Raw genomic sequence first — 18,826 nt, forward strand, 5'->3', positions numbered from 1 at the left:
CAGTTTCAACAACCAATCGCACCACAAGGGCAAGTACCAAGGCTAAATGGTCCTATTATTCCAAGAGGTAGGTATGGTGTACCAAGGAGACACCTTAGAGAAAATGTGAGGGGCATCGAAGCACATTTTCGGCCGGTAATCACTCAAAACCCTTCACCGGTAGTTATTCCTCATAATGATCAAGGGCGAACATTTGAAGTAAGGACCAACTCTTTGCAAAGTTTACCAAAGTACAAGGGGTTAGCAACGGAGGAGCCTTACTTTCATTTAGAGGCTTATGACTCGATTTGCAACACTCTTGGGAGTCAAGGGTTTTCGGCCGACGATATCAAATTGGTATTATTCCAATTTTCTTTGGAAGATAAGGTGAAGAAGTGGTTATACACGTTACCTTCGGCATCCATATATACATGGGGGGAGATGCAACAAACTTTCTTGGATGAGTTTTACACCACCCAAAAGACCAACGATGCAAGAAAGGGGTTGAGAAGCTTCCAACAACAACATGGTGAGATGTTTCATGAGGCATTCGAGCGTTTCAATATGATGATTAAAAATTGCCCTCACCATGGAATTGAATTGTGGGAGTTGATGAATGCCTTTCACGAGGGGTTGAGTGCCGAAGATGCACGTGATTTGATGTCTATTACCGGTGGGACTTTTGGAACAAATTATGAGAACGATGATTGGGAGTTCTTGGAAAGCATGGCAACTACATCAAATAGGAAGGCTCAAGCTTCAAGAAGAGCCCGACCAACCACTACCCGACCTCAAGTGCACGCCATAGAAGATGGTAATGTTCAAACTACTAACCAAATTTATGATGTTTGTGCTTTGTGTAATGAAATAGGTCATGCGGCTGAAAATTGCCAAGGGATGTTGGAAGGGCAATACGAGGAGGTCCATGCGGTTCAAGGTCAAGGTCAAGGAGGAGGTGGTAGGAGTTACAACAACATGAACTCTAATACCTACCACCCCGGGTTGAGGAATCACCCGAATTTTCGGTACGGGAATCCTTCAAATCAAGCAAACCCGAATTTTCAAGGTAGCCAAGGTAACTTTGGTTCACGCCAATCTTACAATAACCAAGGTGCATATCGAGGTGGAAATAACCAAGGTTATCAAAAACAATACCAAACGGGTCAAGAACAAGGGGGTCTTCGGGTGGAAACGAGATGATGGAGATGCTAAAGAGCATGCAAATGGAGATGCAAAAACGGAACCAACTTGATGAAGTGCGAATGCAAAAGGATGAGGTTCGTGACAAAAGCATCCAATCACTAACAACCCAAATGGGTCAATTAGCAACCGATGTGGCGGAGTTGAAGAAAGGCAAGGGTCAACTTCCAAGCGATACTAAGGTAAACCCTTCACATGGGTCGTCACGAGGTAATGTTAATATTAATCATGTTAGTGTTTTAAGAAGTGGAAAAGAATTTAAAGCCAATGTGTCACCCGAATTGGTTGAGGGGGTAGTTGAGGATGTTACGGGTAATGAAAGTGATGATGAAATTTCACCGGTTAAACCAAAAGAAACGATTGTTAAAAAACCGGGTTTGGGTGAAAACAAAAAGAATGAAAAAGTTGAGGGTGAACCGAGTCAAGTCCCGTTTCCATCGGCCCTACTTGACCCGGGAAAGAAAAATTTTATTGTGTCGAGAGGTCCTCAAAAAGAGGAGATGTGGGACATGTTTAAACAAGTGAAAATAAATCTCCCACTTCTCGATGCAATAAAACAAGTTCCCGTTTATGCAAAATTCTTAAAAGAGTTATGTACACAAAAAAGGCAAAACAAAAAGAAAGTGCCTAAGCGGGTGGATTTAACCGGGCAAGTGAGTGCGGTTTTGAATGGGGAGCTTCCTCCTAAGCTCCAAGATCCGGGCACGCCATTGATTAATATACAAGTTGGAAATTTTCAAATGGCTAAGGCGTTGCTAGATCTTGGAGCCGGAGTTAGTATTCTACCGGGGGGCTTATATGACCAATATGACTTTGGTCCGTTAGCAAGGGTGGAGACAACGGTTGTGTTGGCCGATTTGTCTCATAAGTTACCTCGGGGTATGGTCCAAAACGTAATTGTCAAAATTGATGAGTTTTACTACCTGGTTGACTTTTGTCTTGGATTACTCATCGGCGGACCCTAAGCAACAACAAAATATAATTTTGGGTCGGCCGTTTTTAAGCACCGCACATGCTATTATTAATTGTAGATTTGGTACAGTTGATATGGCTTTTGGAAATAGGAAAATGCGTTTGAATGTTTTTACTAACAATTCTAATGCTAACGGTGTTGATGAGTGTTTCATGGCAGATATAGTTGATGGATGCAACACGCATGAGTATGAGGAGGATGGTCTGGATATTTGCCTGTGTGATTTTTCTGAACAGGTACATGCTTATGCACTCCGGGTTGAAGAGGAAGCGCAAGATGCGATGGCGTTGAAAGAAGGTCGACCACCATGGACCCACCAGTTTGAAGGTCTACCGGTGGAGATTGATTCGGGTACGAAACCATCATTGGAGGAACCGCCAAAGTTGGAGCTCAAAGACTTGCCTAGCCACTTGAAGTATGTGTTTTTAAGGGATAATGACACCTTACCGGTCATTATTGCCTCTAATTTGGAGTTGGCACAAGAGCAAGCATTGATGGAGGTCTTAAAAGAGAACAAGGGAGCTATTGGATGGACGATTGCCAACCTCAAAGGAATTAGTCCATCCATTGTCATGCATAAAATCATTACCACTGAAGATGCAAAGCCGACACGAGAGGCTCAAAGGCGATTGAATCCGAACCTACGGGAGGTAGTTAAAAAAGAGGTAATTAAATGGTTGGATGCGGGAATTATTTATCCAATTTCGGATAGTGCTTGGGTGAGTCCCACCCAAGTTGTGCCTAAGAAGGCCGACATTCAAGTAGTCAAGGATGAAAGTGGTGAACAAATTGCCACCCGACTGGTTACCGGGTGGCGTGTATGTATTGACTACCGAAAATTGAATGCCGCCACTTCTAAGGATCATTTCCCGCTACCATTCATTGATCAAATTATTGAAAAACTATGGGGTCAAAAATACTACTGTTTTTTGGATGGGTATTCGGGTTACAACCAAATCGCCATACACCCGGATGACCAACACAAGACCACCTTCACTTGTCCATATGGCACCTTTGCCTTTAGGCGAATGCCATTTGGCTTGTGCAATGCTCCGGCAACCTTCCAACGATGTATGATGAGTATTTTCTCGGACATGGTTGGAGAGTCGCTCGAAGTATTTATGGATGACTTCTCCATTTTTGGCACTAGTTTTGATGCTTGTCTCAATGAGTTACAAAAGGTTTTAAAAAGGTGTGTTGAGAAAAATTTAGTGCTAAGTTGGGAGAAAAGTCATTTCATGGTGCAAGAGGGCATTGTGTTGGGTCATGTAATTTCTGAAAGGGGGATGGAGGTGGATAAGGCAAAAATACGGGTAATATCATCTTTGCCACCTCCGAAAAATGTTAAGGGTGTAAGGTCATTCTTGGGACACGCGGGTTTTTATAGACGGTTCATTAAGGGTTTTAGTGTTATCACCAAACCCTTATGCAACTTGTTATTAAAAGATGTCCCATTTGATTTTACTAACGAATGTATGCAAGCTTTCACTGTTTTGAAGGAACACTTGGTCAAAGCTCCTATTTTGCAACCACCGGATTGGTCAAAGCCGTTCGAGATAATGTGTGATGCAAGCGACACCACTATTGGTGCAGTTTTGGGTCAACGGGTTGACAAGAAGCCGGTGGTGATTTACTATGCGAGTAAAACTTTATCCGAAGCGCAACTTAACTACACCACAACCGAGAAGGAATTACTAGCGGTGGTGTATGCTTTGGATAAGTTTCGCTCGTATATTTGGGGAAGCAAAGTGGTGGTTTATTCGGATCATAGTGCGGTGCGGTACTTGATGGAGAAAAAGGATGCGAAGCCTCGATTAATTCGGTGGGTGTTATTGTTACAAGAGTTCGATCTAGAAATCCGAGACAAAAAGGGAAGTGAGAATGTAGTAGCGGATCATTTGTCTCGGATTCCGGTGGAAGGGACCGATGATGTGAGTGAAATTAATGAAAGTTTTCCCGACGAGCAACTTTTAGCCGTTTCCACTTTCGTTGCACCGTGGTATGCTCATTATGTCAATTACTTAGCCACGGGTGCCATCCCAAGTCATTGGACCAAAAAGCGTCGACAACAATTCATGGTTCAAGTGAAGCAATACATATGGGATGAACAGGATCTCTTCAAGATTGGACCGGATCAAGTTATACGAACGTGTGTGCCCGAAACAGAAGTGTTGGAAATTTTGACCCATGCCCATTCGTCTGCATGTGGGGGTCATTTTAGTGGGCACAAAACAGGCTATCGGGTTCTTTCATGTGGGTTTTATTGGCCCACCATTTTCAAGGATGCAATTGAATTCGCCAGAAATTGTATAAATTGCCAAAAGATGGGTAGCATATCGAAGAGGGATGAGATGCCATTACAACCAATCTTGGTTGTGGAGATATTTGATGTATGGGGTATAGATTTTATGGGTCCCTTCCCGAATTCGAATGGCTTTCTATACATTTTGGTAGCGGTGGATTATGTCTCGAAGTGGATCGAAGCTTTTGCAACACGAACGAACGAACGACCATTCGGTTGTTTGTAAATTTGTTCAATCCAACATCTTTTCTCGCTTTGGAATCCCGCGGGTTATTATAAGTGATGGTGGTTCGTATTTCAAGAACTTCAATTTCGGGAAATTATTGAAAAGGTATAGCGTGAATCACCGAGTTGCCACACCTTACCATCCGCAAACAAGTGGACAAGTCGAAGTGTCCAACCGTCAAATCAAAGAGATCCTCATGAAGACGGTAAGAACGGATAGAAAGGATTGGTCGAGCAAGTTAGATGATGCTTTGTGGGCATACCGAACGGCCTACAAGACTCCTATTGGCACAACACCTTACCGGATGGTGTATGGTAAGGGTTGTCACTTGCCAATGGAGTTGGCACATAGAGCACATTGGGCGATTAAGACGGTCAATGCGGATTATGATGAGGCGGGTAAGTTGAGAAAGTTGCAATTGAGCGAGATAGAAGAGATTCGAGATGAGGCGTACGAATGTGCATCGGCCTATAAAGATAAACTCAAGAAAGTGCATGATGCGAAATTGAGAAAGAAAACATTCGAAGTGGGGCAAAAAGTTTGGTTGTATAACTCAAGGTTGAAGATGTTCGCGGGCAAGCTTAAAAGCAAATGGATGGGTCCGTATGTCATTCGGAGAGTTGGGAGATTTGGTGATGTAGACATCCAAGACGAGCAAACATTGAAACAACAAACGGTGAACGGTCACCGCTTGAAGCCGTACTTGGAGGGGAATGACATCAACAACTTGGAGCTGGACGAAGCGAGTTACATCTTGCGCCCGGTCGATGAGGAACAACCATGAGAGGCCCAGGTTTGGTAGTGTACATAGTAGTATTTTGTTTTGTTTTGTTTTGTTTTGTATAACAATTGTCATAGTTCCTCGAAATCCGTGTTTGAAACAAGTGTGGGGATGTTCGGGTCACGAATTACTCTAACATTGTGTTGAGGACAACACGGGATTTTTGAGGGGGTAGGGTAATTTTTACAAGTTTTTGAAAAAATTAAAAAAAAAAACATAAAAAAAAATCGAAAAAAATTGAAAATCATAAAAAATGATACCTTAAAACAGCATTTTACATGAATCAGGATCACCCAGTATCCACCGTAATTTACGGTTCTACCGTAATTTACGGTGGAAAGGATATATTGTTGGTCTTTACGGTAAAACTCTACTGATTTACGGTAAAATTTCATGTTCAGTTTTCACCGTATATTACGGTCATACCGTAATTTACGGTGAGTTATGAAAATTATTGAGTTTTACGGTATAGGTCTCCTGTTTTACGGTGAAGATTGGTGATTCAGGTCTCACCGTAAATTACGGTGAGGCCGTAATTTACGGTGCGGAGAAAATTCATGTCCGTCGTTTGGGGTTCCGGTTTATACATAATAATAATAATAATAATAATAATAATAATAATAATAATAATAATAATAATAATAATAATAATAATAATAATAATAATAATAATAATAAAACGCAAAACCACGTGAGTATACCCTGGCCACACAATCTATTCTTCATCTATCACTATCATCTTTCAAGACCCACCACAAGAACTTCTTCTTCTTCCCCAAACCTTCAATCCTCCATAACTTCTTCAATCCTTGTCCAAACTAAGTGAAATTGGAGTCTATCTTGACTAATTTTTCACGTAGTTTCTGATTTTGACAAGAGATTTAGGAGAAAACGCTGTTTTTGGGTCCGAATCCCAAACCCTAGTTCGAAAAATTTTGGGGTTTTTGGAGCTTTTGTTTCACAAGCACTTTAGCATCTTCAAGCAAAGGTATGAAAGCTTATTTTTTGTATTTTGATGCTACATTGTGAAAAGTAAGGTTATTTAGGTTATTTGCCCATACCCACTTGCTTGTTCTTAGATATGATTATGAAATAGGTTATTTGAACATGGATATGGTTGTAGATGTAGGAGTTGTGGTTAAAGTAGTGAACTTTTGGGGATTTCTACATTGTAGAGACACCATGCCCGATTTTTGAAAAAAATTTTTGAGATACTTTTGGTTCACTAACATCTACAACCATGATAACAAGCAAGTGTGGGGATGTTTTGGAAAAGAGGGTTTAATTTTGTGTTTGCTTTTGTTGATTGTCTAATGTGTGCAGGAAATGGCTAAAACGAAAGAACAAGCGGGATCGAGTTCATCGTCATCAAAAGGCAAAGGCAAACAAAAGGAACAACCAAGGAAAAGGCAATATATGGGTCGGGTTCGTGAAAGCGAAAGTGAAGGCGAAGAAGAAATGGAGTTAGATCCGAGTGATAAGCCGGTGTGGAACTCGGGTTCTTTGGATGATCAACCCGAGGAGTGGCAACCGACACTTTACCACGACTGCATGAATAAGCTTAAGAACAAGGCAGCCGCTTTCATTTGTGAACGAGAAGTTAATGAGGCTCAGTTTGGCCAGTTCGGGGTGTTTGCTAAATTTAGCACTCTAGGTTGGGAAGGGGCGCTTAAATGCTTCGATAAGGACAAGAGTAACCTGTTCATGACGGAGATACAAGAATGGATGGCAACCTTGAAATGTTACAATTTTAACAAGCCGTCACAGATGAAGTTGATTGGAGAGGTACACGGGGTACTGGTGGAGATGTCATTTGACACACTGAAGAAGCTTGGGAAGTATGACAGTCTCCCGGCTCGTGAGTACATGGTTCCCACTCTCGATGACCTCTTGCTCAAACCGGAGAAACATGTTAGATGGAATGATATGTTGGCAGCAATATTTTTACCCGGTAAATACAGTGGTATTCTATACCGGAAGAATTTGAAGATAGAAGCTAAATTGTTGCATACAATTTGTCTTCTCAATGTCCTTCCACGAAGGGGAGACAAAGAACAGGTGAGGTTTCCGGAGGTACCCGTTCTTTATTCGTTAATGCATGGGGCTCCACGTTTCCCGATACGTTATCTTATCATGAACCACTTATGGATCTGCCGGAATAAGTATGGAAGAGACATCGTCCCGTATTGTCGAATAATTACGGGATTGATGAAACAACAGAAGGCGATAACATCTGAAGATCGGGGAGCAACAAAAAGGCACCAGCCTTTTACGTTGGATAAGTTGGGGAATGTTTGGACGTATACTCAATCAGAGCGTTATCATAAGTTGAAGTCTGAAGGTCAAAGGTGGAGGGCATTAAAGTTGGGTGCACGAGATTTGTTGCCGGGAGAGCCGGACGAGCCAGAAAGCGATGCAGAAGCAGTTCCGAGTGGAGATGAGGACTATGCGGACGAGCCGCATGGTGGTGAAAATGTTGGTCAAGGGGGTTATGGTGGAGGTCACGGTGGTATGTTTTACGACTATGCGCAACAAACTTATGAGCCGGGTTGGGCTTATCATGGTACAATGCAAGATGTGATTGAAAGTCAACGTCCTCCGGCATCTATTTTTGATACATGGTCGGGGTCGGAGGGGACGTTGTACGATCAAAACACGAGGAATAGTGCAAGTATAGAGCGGTCGTTAAAACATAGCTTTGATCGCCAAGAGTCGTGGAACCACACATTGGTGTATTCCCGAGAGGTGGAAACGAATAATAGATATCATGACGATCAAGCTAGGAGGATGCATGCAGATTGGCATGCCGGAAGGCCGGTTGTTGAGGATCCACAACATGTGGATTATGCCTCATTACCGCCTTATGACGGTAGTGTCTCATATCCTACTCCACCACTTCACCATTCTCAATGGCTTGACCCGAGGCAGCAAGAGGGAGCCCAACAACAAGGAGGGAGTAGCAGCGGCGCGTTTGGATTCGGAGAATGGAATGACATGATGTCATCCATTTTTGGACCTCCAGGACCGCGCTACTATTAGTCAGGTGGTGTTCTCTCTTTTGTATAATTTGTGCATAGTTTTAGTTTTATTTTGTTTATGGTTGGGCGGTTGGGTGGTGTATGATTGTGTCGTTTGTTGGGTTGGTGCTTGTTGGTGGTGTTGTGTGTTAAAAAGAAGAAAAGCATAAAAAAAATACAAAATGAAAAAAAAATACAAAAAGAAATTTGTGGTTTGAGTGGAGAAGCTTATATTGATGTTGAATGAGTTTAGTGATCAAAGCCTCCTAAAGTGTCACACCCCGATTTCCACGTGTATCACCGGTGGGCCCGGTGGGGGATTACCGTGACGTAGTTGGCAACAATATAGTCAAACCACACAATTATATGAATGCACAGCGGAAGCACAAAGATAAATATAATTCAACCCTTTGAATGTAATATCAAGTGTATTACAGAAGTCGAATTGTATCCATAGGGGATCACAAATAAAATAAAGTATTGTTCAGTCAGATACAGCATCAAGTTTGCGAAACTATTCGTGATGCTAGGAAGCTATTACCAGCCAAATTTTCGTGTAGTACCTGCACTTAATCTTTTGGGGAAAATACGTCAGTTTACACTGGTAAATACGTTCAACTGACACATTTAAAAATGTTTATTAAAATTGATTTAAATGCACGAGGCACAAACTCTTTTATAACTTGGGAAAATTATTAAAATCTTGTGAACGAATTACATGTCCTTTTATGCGTTCAGTAGCCCGGATCCTGTCCGGGTTAAAGATTAATAGACACACCACATTGCGTAAAACCGTAGTGTAAAAACCAACGGCTACGTCTTTTAATAATAATAATGTTGACATAATATACCGGGTGTACGCCTACACCGGGATGTCGAGGTCGTGGCCATTTCGTAAAATGATGCCAAGGATATCCGGGACAACGGTCATTAACCCCCCAAAGGCTTTTAAGTAACAAGACTGTTTGAATGAGCCGATCACATTATTCAATTAACCACCTAAGCGATGGAAGATATGATGCTCAATCAAGCGGTATTAATATACCGTATCCCAAGCCCGTATAGGGGAAAATAAGTTAAAGTATTTACCTTTGCAAGTATATTCCTTAATGGATTACGTCACAGATAGCTTTTACTGGGGCTCCTATTCTGGAACGAAGGTTTTAATTAACCTATTAGAATCCTAACGGGTCTTTATATTGGCCGTAGCCTAGACCGGTTGGTTCCGAAATATAAATACGGTTTAATCGCGCGAAAAGGCGAAAACCGAGAAAGGAGTGTGATTCTGACCCAACAAGTTCAGAGACTTGTCCTATATGGGTTTAAGGTTCACACTCTGGATTTTGGGGTCATAATGATATAACTTGACCCCTATCGGCTAATTTACGAAAACTAGTTTCATAAGCCGAACCGTGCGCGCATTAGGCGAAACGGTTAGTCATGAGAGTCCTACGCTTATTTCCTAAGTAAATATGCCTTAAAGAGGTTGTGGTATCAGTAGGATACCTTTCGTGATGCCCGTAACGAGTTTTAGTTAATATATCGCCCCGTAGGGGTTTTTCGGTCATTTTAAAGACTTTTAAAGAGCTTTTCGAGTGCTACAGGAAATCTGAGTTTCCCGAACAGTATATAAAGTCTAAAATACTTTAATTATTATTTAAAATCAGTAGTAACTGGAATCGGGTCAAAAGACCTTGTAGAACTCAAGTTTCGGCCAAAAAGGGCATATTCGGTATTTACCGAACCATAGCCATAACCGCAGGTTATGAGCAAGGTAAAAATTATTAAAAATCTTTAAAATTCCAAAAATATTATTTTATAACAGTGGGTAAGAGTTTTGGTGACGAAATCTTGGTTTAGATAGGCGTTATGCTAATTGCGCCGTTTATTACAAAAGTTTACTTAATTGCGCTATTTAGCATAATTCCCATTCTAGACCTCGGATTGACGTGAAACTTTAAGGACATGCTTATAATTTAGTAGGCAAGGTCATGGTCCATTCACGTGTCCGAAATATTCGTTTTATTTTAGAAAGGGCGTTACGGTCAACTTTTAGGCGATTAACGGAAATGCGTAAAAGACTCGGACAAACAATGAACCGGTCACAGAGGGTTATACCATCATGTAACCTGGTCCTAAGAGAGTCCTAAGGCATATCTATACCTCACTAAAACGGGTCAGAACTGAAGTCAAAGCAAAAGTCAAACTTTTGCGACATTCGGCTCCGAACCGGGTCAATATAGCAAATGGTCGATTCAAACGAGCGTAGACAAGTTTATATACTTAATATCATGTTTTATAAGTGTCAAAACAGGTTTCATATCATCTGCATTACAATTTATACAAGAATCGCTAATATAGCTTTCTGTTGACTTTTTGTGTGCTCGTTTGACTCGACATTTGACATAGTTAGAGTGGTGATCAGGGGAAACCCTTTTAGGGATTTATTACCCACATGAATACCAACTCATAACTACTTTTGATCTGTCATAAGACTGAGCCATTACGGATTTATTTTGAAGTCAAACCGTAGTTACGACGGTTTGGTTTTTAGCTACATTACTAAGTAAAATTGAACCACAAAGGATCTAAACGACTTACAGAGGCTTAGGCTTGCTTAGAGAACAAAGAAGAACACTTGAGAGCCTTTAGAAGTGACCAGAGAAGTGTTTTGAGTTGTGATGAAACTTATGAACAATGCAAGTCTATTTATAGTCAAAGACAAGGTCCAAGATCATCACAACACACTCTACAAGTGACCATGGATGAATGGCAGGTGTCCTAGAGAGTTATGGGTCGAGTAGGGGGCACCCATGACCCTGAGAAACCCATTACTTCGTGTTTTACCGCTTTGGACAGCCAACAGCCAACTTTCTGTCGCTGGGCATCGCTTACGGACCGTATGGCTTAGGCCTTGCGGTCCGTAAGCCATAGGCGGATCAAAATCAATCATTCCCCTCCTTACGGTCCGTAAGGCATACCCTTTACGGTCCGTAAGGGGTTAAAATTGTATCTTTTTGAAATGATTACTAAATCTTAGTAATTAATATCGAATCTTTGGTAATTAATAACCTGACCTTTCGGGTTTGAAGGGGTAACTTTGGATATGGCCCTTGATTAATTATAGTTAAGGACCTCGCGTTATTTATCCGTATCGTTAAACCCCCGGTTAATTTATTTATTATCCGGAAAGCCTTAAATTATATTATTGACGCTTTTAACCCTTCTCCTACGAATTGATCATAACTTTCTCGTTTTAAACGGAACTTCGCGAAATTTATATATTGTATTCTAGTGAGTGTATTATACTGTTACAAGGCCTCGGGAACGTTAAAGGGTCATTCAGAGGTATAATTAAACATGTTGACACGGTTAACCCCTGTAGCTTGTAATTTCTCACTTTCTTCCGCGTTTCGCTTCCGTACGATCCATGATTTATCCGTTTGAAAGTACTAGCATCATTTAGGGTTACTATACAGTATATTTACCTTTGGTTGATATTTATAACCCTCGAATTTACATACTTTCAAGGTTTGTCAAAATTAGTCCTTTATTTAATATTAATGCCACGTGTAATCAAATGACACGTGTTAACACATTATTGGACACAAAAATTCGAGGTGTTACATAAAGCCATACATTGGGGTCAATGTATCCCAAGTGTGGGGATGGGGGGAAATTTTAAAGATTTTGAAAAATTTTGAGTCAAGCGAAACGATGTGAAAATTTGAACACCCTAGATTAACCCCAAGTTGGTGCACCGGTAACCCTTGATATTTTTTTTCAGTCTTGGTGGGAGTTGTAGCCCAAGTTGTACATAAATAATGCTTATCTTTGATGAGAGTAGGCTACGGGAGGGGGTGCATTAGAACTTGTGCTTGAATGCGATTTGAGTCCTTAGTTAGACATGAATGCAAAAAGGATAAGGGCATTTAGGTAGCCTCGTCGTTGGTGTGAGCGAGTGTGGGATTTGGGGGGGTTGGACCTCATAAGTTATATATATGAGCATGGTAGTGAGAGGGGCGGGGGTTTGGACATTTAGTTGCCCATTTTGTGCCTTAAAAGCTTATCATTTGTTACCCCTAGCTACTTACTTAAAAATTTACCCAAATTTGACCCGGTCTTATAGTGTTAGTGATAGTATTAGTAGTTTTGCTAGTTTGAAGTAGATATGGTTAATGCGTTATTGTATTGTTGTTTGCAAAAAAAATGAAAAAAAAAGAAAAAGAAAAAGCAATGAAAAATAGAAAAAAAGTGATGTTAGTTATCTTGTATATAGTAGTTAAGTTTGATAGTTGTTTGTTTGTTTATTTTTGTAATAAAAGACCGGGTCAAGTTTTCGCTACTTCATATATATTCCATTTCCTACCTATACACCTAGCCGCGTTACAACCTTGAAAGTCCCTTTGATTTGCATTTATGTTTGACACATTTTAGGAGAATGATCGATTTAGGTACAAGCCTATGATTGTGCAACCACCCGTTTGCCTAGTGTGTATCTAGCTTATCTTTGCTAGTTTTCAATTGTTGCCGAGAGGAGAGATTTAGAGAGGGGTGCATTGGTTGGGTGTTGAAAAGGGGTTAGTAAAAGGATTGCTTGTTTTGCTTGGTTTAATTTGATCACTTGTTTTGAAATTGATTTGATGAGTTGCTTGGGATAAGCAACGGTTAAGTGTGGGGATGTGACGGGTGGTCCGTTGGACAACCCTTAATCATGTTAAAGGACGAAATAATCGTTCACTTAATCGTGTAATTATCTTGAATTAGATAACTACCGTTGCTTATGTTTCAGGTGCGGTTCAGGAGTTAAAAGATGGATTAAATACAGCTTTGGAGAGTTTGGAGATGAACGGGTCGAGCATGGAACAAGAGACGAAACAAAGAAGACATATCAGCTCACCACCGTAAATTACGGTCCTACCGTAATTTACGGTGGACCTGGATTTCATCTGGAGCTCACCGTAAATCAGTTTCAAATCACCGTATAACTTTTATGTTCACCATAAATTACGGTGATACCGTAATTTACGGTGGAGCCTGACGGGAAAAGTGTAACTGCCACTTTTATTAGTTTTGATGGGGTCTTTTCATGATTCCTCATCATTGAACGGTTAGAGAACATCTTGGGGCGAATTTTGGCTGTCTTGCTTGGTTTTGAACAATTGCTATCATTCGGTTTGTATTTTCGATTCGCATGAACATTGGATTTGCTACTATGATGATTCACCAAGCCATGTCCGGCTAAACTCTTCGGTGATCATCTTAGGTGAATGTTTCTATTAAACTTTTGTGTGTTATTTCTGAATTTCTAGAATGATAACTTACGTTGCTTGAATATCATGGTGTATGTTTAATTGCTTGTAATTTGTTAATCGATATTGCAATTTCTAGTCTCAATCGTACGTTCTTGGTGCCGTTGGCAATCGAGATATCACGGGAAGGGTTAGGGTTGGTTATTGATTAATTGGTCATCGGGAAACAACCTCGCGTTTATATAATCCGAGTACTTTGTCCCCTTTTATCACTTCAATTATCTATACACGAGTTATGTCTATGTAACTCTTTCTAGTTGGAATTACACACACAATTGTTTAAAGAAACTGAATCCTAAGATGGTCATTGTTCTCTCCTAAATTGTTTTTCAACCAACATTTGATTTGCAACTAGTTTTTAATTTAGTATTCTAAAACAACAATCCAAACCACTGATCTTTATTTTTCTGCAAATTAGATTAATTGTAGTTTAAGTGCAAAGCTATACAATCGACATACCTTCCACATACTCCCTGAGTTCGATACCCTCTTACCACTATCTATAGTTGTTTTGGGGATTAAATTTGCGTGTACCACGACAAACACGTCAAATTTTGGCGCCGTTGCCGGGGAGTAGTGCGCAACGTGTGTCAGTTTATTAGTTTTGTTTTGTTATTTTCGGGTTTACGCTGGTTGTGTTTTAGTGTGCAGGTACTTCAGGTGTATGCATACTAGAGGCTCTCACAGGTCATCACCGCTATCGTTTGATCCGGAAATTGAAAGAACGCTAAGACAAAACAGAGTTTTAGTACGAGAAAACAAGATCATTGGTTCACCCACTTCACCCATCACACCGAGAAACATCATGGCTGATTCACAAATTCCACCTACAACGGGTCAAACAACCTCATCCTTTATACCTACTTCCACCCAACCATCACCAAACACCACATTACCTAATACCACCGCCGAATTCACACCATCCAATGTCACCCAACCAATCACCACTCAAGCTGAACCCGCCATCACCTACAACCCATCCACCACAATCCCACCATTATCCCACTTCTTTCCCCCAACTACGGGTCAATCATCATCCACTTTCACAATTGCACCAAATTCAACTATTGTGCATACTACTTCATCTTTTAGACCACAACAACAACAATCGGGTTTTCAGTATTCGACCCTTCCATTTGGGCAAACTTCAGGAATCCAAGGAGATGGTTATGATGAAGGGTTTGAAGAATTTGAGGGTTACGATGAGGATGGATATTTTTATGGAGGTTATGGTGATCAAGGGGAGTTTGGGTATGTGCAAAGTCAATCTCAAGGGATGACAAGTGTTGGTGGGATGCCACAACAACAACTCATACCACAACACATTCGGCCAAGACCACAAGGGCCACCAATGCAACAACCTATTCCATTGCAACAAGTCCGACCACAACATGTACAACCACAATTTCAAAGACCACCTCAACGCCCACCGATGCGACAACAACAGTTTCAACAACCAATCGCACCACAAGGGCAAGTACCAAGGCCAAATGGTCCTATTATTCCAAGAGGTAGGTATGGTGTACCAAGGAGACACCTTAGAGAAAATGTGAGGGGCATCGAAGCACATTTTCGGCCGGTAATCACTCAAAACCCTTCACCGGTAGTTATTCCTCATAATGATCAAGGGCGAACATTTGAAGTAAGGACCAACTCTTTGCAAAGTTTACCAAAGTACAAGGGGTTAGCAACGGAGGAGCCTTACTTTCATTTAGAGGCTTATGACTCGATTTGCAACACTCTTGGGAGTCAAGGGTTTTCGGCCGACGATATCAAATTGGTATTATTCCAATTTTCTTTGGAAGATAAGGCGAAGAAGTGGTTTTACACGTTACCTTCGGCATCCATATATACATGGGGGGAGATGCAACAAACTTTCTTGGATGAGTTTTACACCGCCCAAAAGACCAACGATGCAAGAAAGGGGTTGAGAAGCTTCCAACAACAACATGGTGAGATGTTTCATGAGGCATTCGAGCGTTTCAATATGATGATTAAAAATTTCCCTCACCATGGAATTGAATTGTGGGAGTTGATGAATGCCTTTCACGAGGGGTTGAGTGCCGAAGATGCACGTGATTTGATGTCTATTACCGGTGGGACTTTTGGAACAAATTATGAGAACGATGATTGGGAGTTCTTGGAAAGCATGGCAACTACATCAAAGAGGAAGGCTCAAGCTTCAAGAAGAGCCCGACCAACCACTACCCGACCTCAAGTGCACGCCATAGATGATGGTAATGTTCAAACCACTAACCAAATTTATGATGTTTGTGCTTTGTGTAATGAAATAGGTCATGCGGCTGAAAATTGCCAAGGGATGTTGGAAGGGCAATACGAGGAGGTCCATGCGGTTCAAGGTCAAGGTCAAGGAGGAGGTGGTAGGAGTTACAACAACATGAACTCTAATACCTACCACCCCGGGTTGAGGAATCACCCGAATTTTCGGTACGGGAATCCTTCAAATCAAGCAAACCCGAATTTTCAAGGTAGCCAAGGTAACTTTGGTTCACGCCAATCTTACAATAACCAAGGTGCATATCGAGGTGGAAATAACCAAGGTTATCAAAAACAATACCAAACGGGTCAAGAACAAGGGGGGTCTTCGGGTGGAAACGAGATGATGGAGATGCTAAAGAGCATGCAAATGGAGATGCAAAAACGGAACCAACTTGATGAAGTGCGAATGCAAAAGGATGAGGTTCGTGACAAAAGCATCCAATCACTAACAACCCAAATGGGTCAATTAGCAACCGATGTGGCGGAGTTGAAGAAAGGCAAGGGTCAACTTCCAAGCGATACTAAGGTAAACCCTTCACATGGGTCGTCACGAGGTAATGTTAATATTAATCATGTTAGTGTTTTAAGAAGTGGAAAAGAATTTAAAGCCAATGTGTCACCCGAATTGGTTGAGGGTGTCACTGCCCCCAATCCCTAGTTCCCGGGAACGGGCGGCCGTGAGCCAGTTTCGGTGGTATCACATTTATTTATCCAAATTGGCAGCGGAAATTTTCATCAGGACCGTAGTTAGGAAATATTTTAATCAGAGTAAACCACCATGTTTTATAACATTAAACATATGGGTAAAACCCAAGTTTTCAATACACACGTTTCATAGGAATACATCCTATTTATTTGAATAAAAACATCCATTTTATTATTAGGTAACTTTATTGCCACTTTTCCAAGCCTCCAGTGCTGTCCAGCTGGCTTCTATTTGGCTTTCACATTTTGTTACCTGAAACGCGTTTTAAAAACATTTAGTCAGTGGGAAATACTGGTGAGTGATTCCCAGTTTAATCAAGTTTAAGTAAAAACCAATTTGCAGTATTGAGGGCACATCCGCAATTACATTTGTATCCAAGACATCACAATTAACATCAGTGGTACGGTCATACTCAACTTATGGGATGTTACCACGCCAGTAACCAATTTTGTATACAAAACCCCAACATACCCACTATAATTGTATTCTTTACAAATACTCAATAACTGCTTTATATATATTTAATTAAGTGAGGTTTTGTAAAAACAGTAAACAAAAGGTTTACAAAAAGTGGATCAACTCACAAAAATGAGTATATAAAAAGAAGGATCACTCACATTGCTGTTTTAGGTTTTTCGTAAGGGTTTCCTGGAGATAATCTATAAATTACACAAATGCACGTGTGTTAGTATAATAACCCATTTTAACATTAGTAATACCCTCCCCGAGACGGCATTCCAACGACTACGTCGGGCAGAACCACGACAGCCGTTACGGAACCCTAGATCAATCGGGCAGCGTATCTAATACGTCTCCAGGGGTTATAATACTTACATCGTAGCAGAACCTCGCTAGTTTAGGGGGTATTGGACTCGGGTATAATGCCCACTATTTAAAAGTGTAGAGAGACAGAAAGAAAATTGAACGAAACGGACTGAAGGCCGATGGCCTCCATTTATAGGGCTGTAATTGAGTCCCCTCGCGGCCCGCGTGAAAGATAGGCCGGGTCTACGCGGCCCGCGTTGATCCTGGTCAACGGACTAGCTTGTCCGATTCACCCCCTAGACTCGCCACGATGATGACACGTGTCATCACCGGGCTGTGCCACTATCTTGCTCGCTCACGGCCCGCATCAACTAAACCGAACATGTACGCGGCCCGCTTGGGCTTATGGTTTTGGCGATCTCCTGGTACATACTCGCGCGGCCCGCTTAAGCTTGAGGTGAGGCCCTACGCGGCCCGCCTCAACTTAACTTTTATTGTTTTTATTTGTTTTACATAGTATAATCTAGTTTGGGGCTCGGTTTTCACATACGGGGTACATATAAAGACATGTTGATATATATATATATATATTAAGGTGTCGGAATTATTATGATAGGTGTCGGTTTTACCGAGGGTTGTTATATCCTCCCCACCTTGTTTTAGAGCTCGTCCTCGAGATCTACTGGAACAAGTGTGGATATTTCTTTTGCATTTCTGATTCTAGTTCCCACGTGTATTCAGGTCCTCTTTTGGAGTCCCATTTTACTTTGACCAGAACTAATCTTTTATGCTTGAGATTTTTAATTTTTCTATCTTCAATCTGTAGAGGCTTCTCCACAAACTTGAGTTGCTCATTTACCTCTATATCCTTGAGAGGTACTACGAGTGATTCATCAGCTAAACACTTTTTGAGATTAGATACATGAAATACATCATGTATTCCTGCCATTTCCTTTGGCAGTTGTAGCTGATAGGCTACAGGTCCTATTCTTTTAAGAATTTTGAAAGGTCCAATATACCTAGGACTTAGCTTTCCTCTCTTGATGAATCTTACCACTCCTTTCCAGGGAGAGACTTTCAATAATACTTTATCTCCTACTTGAAATTCTAATGGTTTGCGTCTGTTATCGGCATAACTCTTTTGTCGATCACGTGCTGCTTTTAGTCGTTCCTTGACTTGAATGATTTTATCAGTTGTTTCTTGTACTACTTCAGGTCCAGATAATTGTTTTTCCCCAATTTCTGCCCAACAGACTGGGGTTCTGCACTTTCGTCCATAAAGTGC

General features: G+C 41.1%; 2 non-coding genes across 2 annotated transcripts; both read right to left on the reverse strand.

Moving 5' to 3' along the window:
* Positions 1-469: 469 nt before the first annotated feature.
* On the reverse strand, positions 470-575 carry LOC118489382. Its single transcript, XR_004887401.1, has one exon. It is a non-coding gene; the product is annotated as a small nucleolar RNA R71 (small nucleolar RNA).
* Positions 576-15,703: 15,128 nt separating this feature from the next.
* LOC118489445 lies at positions 15,704-15,809 on the reverse strand. The gene has a single exon (XR_004887465.1). It is a non-coding gene; the product is annotated as a small nucleolar RNA R71 (small nucleolar RNA).
* Positions 15,810-18,826: the final 3,017 nt, after the last annotated feature.

Source organism: Helianthus annuus, chromosome 17, assembly GCF_002127325.2.
Source record: "Helianthus annuus cultivar XRQ/B chromosome 17, HanXRQr2.0-SUNRISE, whole genome shotgun sequence".
NCBI lineage: Eukaryota > Viridiplantae > Streptophyta > Magnoliopsida > Asterales > Asteraceae > Helianthus > Helianthus annuus.